The 5,616-nt window shown below is 38.0% G+C and overlaps 1 long non-coding RNA gene across 2 annotated transcripts in view; it reads right to left on the bottom strand.

The window, feature by feature from the left end:
* The window catches only part of LOC138763060 (uncharacterized), a 28,487-nt gene that overhangs the window by 16,120 nt on the left and 6,751 nt on the right, over window positions 1–5,616 (bottom strand). For both annotated transcript variants that reach the window (XR_011357300.1, XR_011357301.1), the window contains exon 2: window positions 1,655–1,805. This is a non-coding gene — a long non-coding RNA (uncharacterized lncRNA). The remainder of the gene's footprint in view (window positions 1–1,654; window positions 1,806–5,616) is intronic.

The raw sequence follows: 5,616 nt of genomic DNA, 5'->3' as shown, positions 1-5,616 counted from the left end.
CATGCTGGTATGATTAGTAACTAACATTATCCTTTCTTTATTTAATGTCCTTGGTTCCTTTCCTGTTGAAGCCAGCTTGCAATTTGATGTGATATTTCAGAAGCAATTAGCCTTTTTTAAAAGCTCAAATGGGTAATGACAAGCTATTTGATAACTGCTTAGCAATATTTGAGTTGGTACCTTGTGCATTGCTCATCCCTATCTTCTTCCAGGAGATGGGAATGATGTTGCAAATCATGCTTTGATAAATATTAACTAAACCTGACACATCAAGCTTTGGCATTGTACGAAACCTGACCATGCATTTGTAGTCTGACTGCACTGCAGAAAGCTGTACAGCCTGATGATAGACTGAATGTCCTCTGTAATATTATGAAATGTGAATGTCAGTTAGCGGGTAGTTTGAGTATAGAAGTATCGTTCACCTGCATCACCTTGGAATGGGTTTGGTCTTAATTTCCATGCCTTGTTTGTTGAAATGCAGTACCTTAACATTCTCACAACCTTCATTCTGATTGAAGGTCATCAACATGAACTATTAACTACCTTTCCTGCACATGTTGCTTGCTCCTCTGAACATTTCCAAAATGTTTGTTTTTATTAACATTCCAGAAGTAGTTTACTGTCTTGTGTACACAGCTTAGAACAGCTTTTTTTTGAACAATTCTCACCATTGTACAAAGTTAATAGTATATTTGCTTTGCAGCTGTTGTAAAAACTACTTTGTCTCTTTTTTTACATCAAAAAAACCTAATAATAGCAAGTTCATGAACTGTAGAAGAGATAATGAAGACCATGCAAAAAGTGCCATATGCCCCAGGAAGATTTCTGGGCTTGTAACAATATTTCATCTTAATATCCAAAATTGGTCTTTATTGTTGATTGTTAGATTTTAAAAAAGCACTTAAAGCTGTTGCCTGAACTGGCATAATAATAATTTGTATGCTTTGTTAATAACAGAAAAGGAATTTCTGACAATTGTCTTAACTATTGTAACACTTTCTACAAGTTAAGAATTTCCAACTTACAAAACTACAGCAAAAATGTTGGGTGGTTTGCAACTTTTGTACTAAAAGCATTCCATGAATTCTGATTTTTATTAGAAGGGTAGGAAAAATGGTGTAGAGATGGTTAAGTGCATCTCTTGTCCAAAGATAATTAATAGAGATTGTTAAAAGATTGCCTAAACCCAGTACAGAAATTTCTGTTTCTTTTATTATTTTGAATTTGAGGTTCCACAAAATTATATAAATATATATACATATATAAATATATATACATAAATAAATAAATATACACACATATATATATTTCAACTATTATAAAAATGAGCAATCATGGATTGGTTTTTCCATACCAACAATCCCTAATACAGCCAATTCAGGAGTTCACTGAGGCACGCTAATGTTTCGTGAAGGACTAAGAATTGTCCATCTTCCTTGCATTAATTTTCAAGCTAATTTTGTGTGCCACCTTTTGATGATCTTCAGATTTTGATCATAATCCTGAGAAATCTTTGGCCTTTGGTGGTGACATTGCTTATGCAATGATTTACAACTTGGAGCTATAGTTTAAGTTGCACTCCTTATTTAATGTACATTCATAAAATATCCATCATAACATTAAATACAGAAGTATAGTTCACCTGCATCACCTTGGAATGGGTGTCGTCTTCATTTCCACACCTTGTTTGTTGTAATTAAATAGTAGAAATGAACACAAAGATCAATAAAATTGTCATCCATACACCTCTGACACATCAATTTTTGATTCATGCCCAATGGTACAGCAAGCCTTGGTGAAATCTGCAAAAATGAAGGAGCGTCTTGTAATTCTTTTTGGATCCCTGCAATAAATTGTATTGATTACAGCCCAGGGTAACTGCTAAAATATCCTTTTGATTATGTTAAAATTAATACTTTTCAGAAGTATTTTGTGAAAATCCCAAGTAAAATGGAGCTGATCAAAAATGGCTTCCAATTAGTGACCTTTTGCAGTTTGACCAGATTTCCAAAATTTGGTATAAGGACTGTCTTTAATATTGTTCAGGACTCTTCTGCATCCTATAAAAATAAACTACAGTAAAAACCTTTACAGTATTTTAATTTGGTTAGGTTTAAATCCATCAGGAACAGCAGCTGGAACATTAGTCCATCCAATACGTACCTCCATGTCCATGATCTCAGCAGCACCATTTGATTCAACAGACTCTGATTGTTCTCCCAAATTAAGGAAGGGCTAAACGTGGCAATTTCTATATGGTATTACAAACCACAAAACTTTTTCTTTTAAATTGTTGCATCCAACTTGAGAAACTCCTTATTCTTGGATCTGCATATTCATTGTATACAGGTACTATTGCTGTTCTTTAATGCCTTGGTGGACTGGCAGTTTTAGCTGTATTGCTAATGTTCAATGTTGATGTGGCTGCGCATCGGTTTGAACTGGAAAATACATTTTCAGCTCAAAGTAACAATGAAATCTCATCTTTTTTTAATTACTTGATTTAGGCCATTTTGGTTTGATGTGTCCCATTATGTACTGATGACATTTCTCGAATTAGGTGGATCTCATTTTCTTTCCTATCCTCAATGTGCTCTTCACTTAGAGGGTCTATAGATTTTTTTAAAAATTAATCTGTCATGTGGTTTATTAATCTATCTTAACCACAAAGCCTTGAAATTTCAGTTAGTGAACAAATTTGGATAGCTAAAACCAAGCTTTTACAGGGAGAATTTAGCAATGGTTAAATGCACTCCAGCGTTATTTCAGCAAATTAAGATGAAAATTATTATTTCTGAAATTTTTTTTCATAGCAACTAGAATTAAAAATAACGGCTATCCAGGTTTCATGGCGAATGGCCTGCTGGGCATTGTATCAGAGAACATTTATTATACCTGTAAAAGTCAGCATTTTGAGAGAGCGAAGCCTTTTTCTGATAAATATGCAACTAAAGCATGCTCCCATTGCTCTGTGCTATTGTTAGGAATTGCATGTGGTGCAATACCATTTTGTTGTTACATAGTAAACAGTTACATGAGCACACTATTTTACGAATGTTTTTTTTAAAAATTGAGTGCTCATCAATAACAGCCTCCAAAATATAAAATCTAAGAAAGCTCTGGACACCAAAATGGTTGAGTATGTATTATGACTGATCTCAAGGAAGTTGAACTTCTTCAGCAACTAGTTTACAGCTTTTTATATTCTATTTAAAAAGAGAAATCCCATATTTAATAACCCTGTTCTCAGATACTATCTGCATATTATTTTGCAGATAAAGTTGCTCAGTTTTGTATGAGATGTTATTTTCATTGTGTTTAATAAAGTTTTTGAATAAGAATACTTGTTAAAAGATGACTTGATTATTTCCAAAGGCCTTAAGGTAAGATGGTTATAGATTTTACATAGGACTTGTGTATATAGTACTTGTTTTTGCAGTTACACTTTCAGCTTTCCACCCCTTTCCCTCTCCATTCACAGAAATTTCCCCTTTCCTATCCCTGTCTTGTCCTCCAGCTCTCCACCCCTTCCTGCTCCTTTCACAAAGCTATCCCTTCATTTTCTGTTGTGCCTTTCCATGCATTACCTTATGCCTGTGGGTCTATGCTCCTCCCCTGCACCACCCCCACCCCCCCCCCCCCCGCCAACACCATATTATTCAGGCACCTGCCTCTTGAAGGTCTCAAGCTCAAAAGCATTGGCCATATATCTTTGCCATATAAAGTATGCTATTTGACCTCTTGAGTTTCTCCAGCATTATGTTTTTACTGCATTTGCAAGAGAATTTGAAAGCCAAACTAAAGCTAGCAATATTTCTTAAAACTTAAAAAGCATTGTGGTCTCATTCTCCAGGACATTTTTATTGAGGAAAAACAATATCAAAATTGTGGAGGTTTCTCTTTGGGGTATACAAAGGCAAATAGCGCCTTTGGAAGACTACACAAAAGAGTCTGGAAAAACAACCAACTGAAAAACTTCACAAAGATAAGCGTATACAGAGCCGTTGTCATACCCACACTCCTGTTCGGCTCCGAATCATGGGTCCTCTACCGGCACCACCTACGGCTCCTAGAACGCTTCCACCAGCGTTGTCTCCGCTCCATCCTCAACATCCATTGGAGCGCTTACATCCCTAACGTCGAAGTACTGGAGATGGCAGAGGTCGACAGCATCGAGTCCACGCTGCTGAAGATCCAGCTGCACTGGATGGGTCACGTCTCCAGAATGGAGGACCATCGCCTTCCCAAGATCATGTTATATGGCGAGCTCTCCACTGGCCACCGTGACAGAGGTGCACCAAAGAAAAGGTACAAGGATTGCCTAAAGAAATCTCTTGGTGCCTGCCACATTGACCACCGCCAGTGGGCTGATAACGCCTCAAACCGTGCATCTTGGCGCCTCACAGTTTGGCGGGCAGCAACCTCCTTTGAAGAAGACCGCAGAGCCCACCTCACTGACCAAAGGCAAAGGAGGAAACACCCAACCCCAACCAACCAATTTTCCCCTGCAACCGCTGCAATCGTGTCTGCCTGTCCCGCATCGGACTTGTCAGCCACAAACGAGCCTGCAGCTGACGTGGACTTTTTACCCCCTCCATAAATCTTCGTCCGCGAAGCCAAGCCAAAGAAGAAAGATACAAATGAGAGAATTAAATTGTTTATTATCATCTGTACAAAGATTGTGAAAAGCTATGCTTTGCGTACCATACAGGTAACTCATTTTAGATGCGCAAAAAAAAAATTAATAATAATGCTGGTAGCACATAACTTTTGACTTTAGTATTAACATATAGTATTTGCATAATCTCCCTTCCTGTGACTGCTTGAGTTTCCTTTTGCAGCTTGGTAGGTTAAGTGACCATTCTGTATTGCCTCTAGTGTATAGGTGAGTTGACAATATGGTGTGTGAGGAGAACTGATGGGAATATAGGAAGAATGAAATTAGGTTTCACAAAATACTGAGTACAGTAAGAAGGAATCTTCTGCAAATAGGTTAACAGGTTATCTCTGACATTCATGCTGCTGTGTAGCATTACATGGTATAGGATTACATTTGAAAAGAAAGATCAATTCACATCAAACAAGGGTAGTATAATAGCATTGAGGGCTGCAGAGAACAAACAGTCTTTCACATTCTTTGGCCTTTTTCCTCCCGTGGGAGAAGAGAGTGCATGCAGGATGAAATGAGTCTTTCAGAATGTTGGCTGCCCTTCCTAGGCAGTGGGAGATGGAGTCTTGGAGGGGAGGGAGGTTTATGTTATGAGCACATTCACTACCTGCAGTAGCTCTCACTGGTCTTCAGCAGAGCAGCCGTTCACAATTTACATTAATGATCTGGATGAGGGGATTGGATGTAATATCTCCAAATTTGCAGATGACACTAAGCTAGGAGGGGTTGTGTGCACGGAAGAGGGGGTCAGGAAGCTCCAGTGTGATTTGGATAAATTGAGGGACTGGGCAGATACATGACAAGTGCACTACAATGTGGATAAATGTGAGGTTATCCACTTAGGTAATACAAACCGGAGGGCAGATTACTATTTGAATGGCAATAGATTAAGAGATGGGGAAGTGCAGAGAGACCTAGGGGTACTTGTACATCAGTCTCTGAAG

This window comes from Narcine bancroftii, chromosome 5, assembly GCF_036971445.1.
Source record: "Narcine bancroftii isolate sNarBan1 chromosome 5, sNarBan1.hap1, whole genome shotgun sequence".
In the NCBI taxonomy this organism is placed as follows: Eukaryota; Metazoa; Chordata; class Chondrichthyes; order Torpediniformes; family Narcinidae; genus Narcine; species Narcine bancroftii.
Note: the sequence above shows the minus strand (reverse complement) of the source record. Positions and strands in the feature narration are given on the sequence as shown.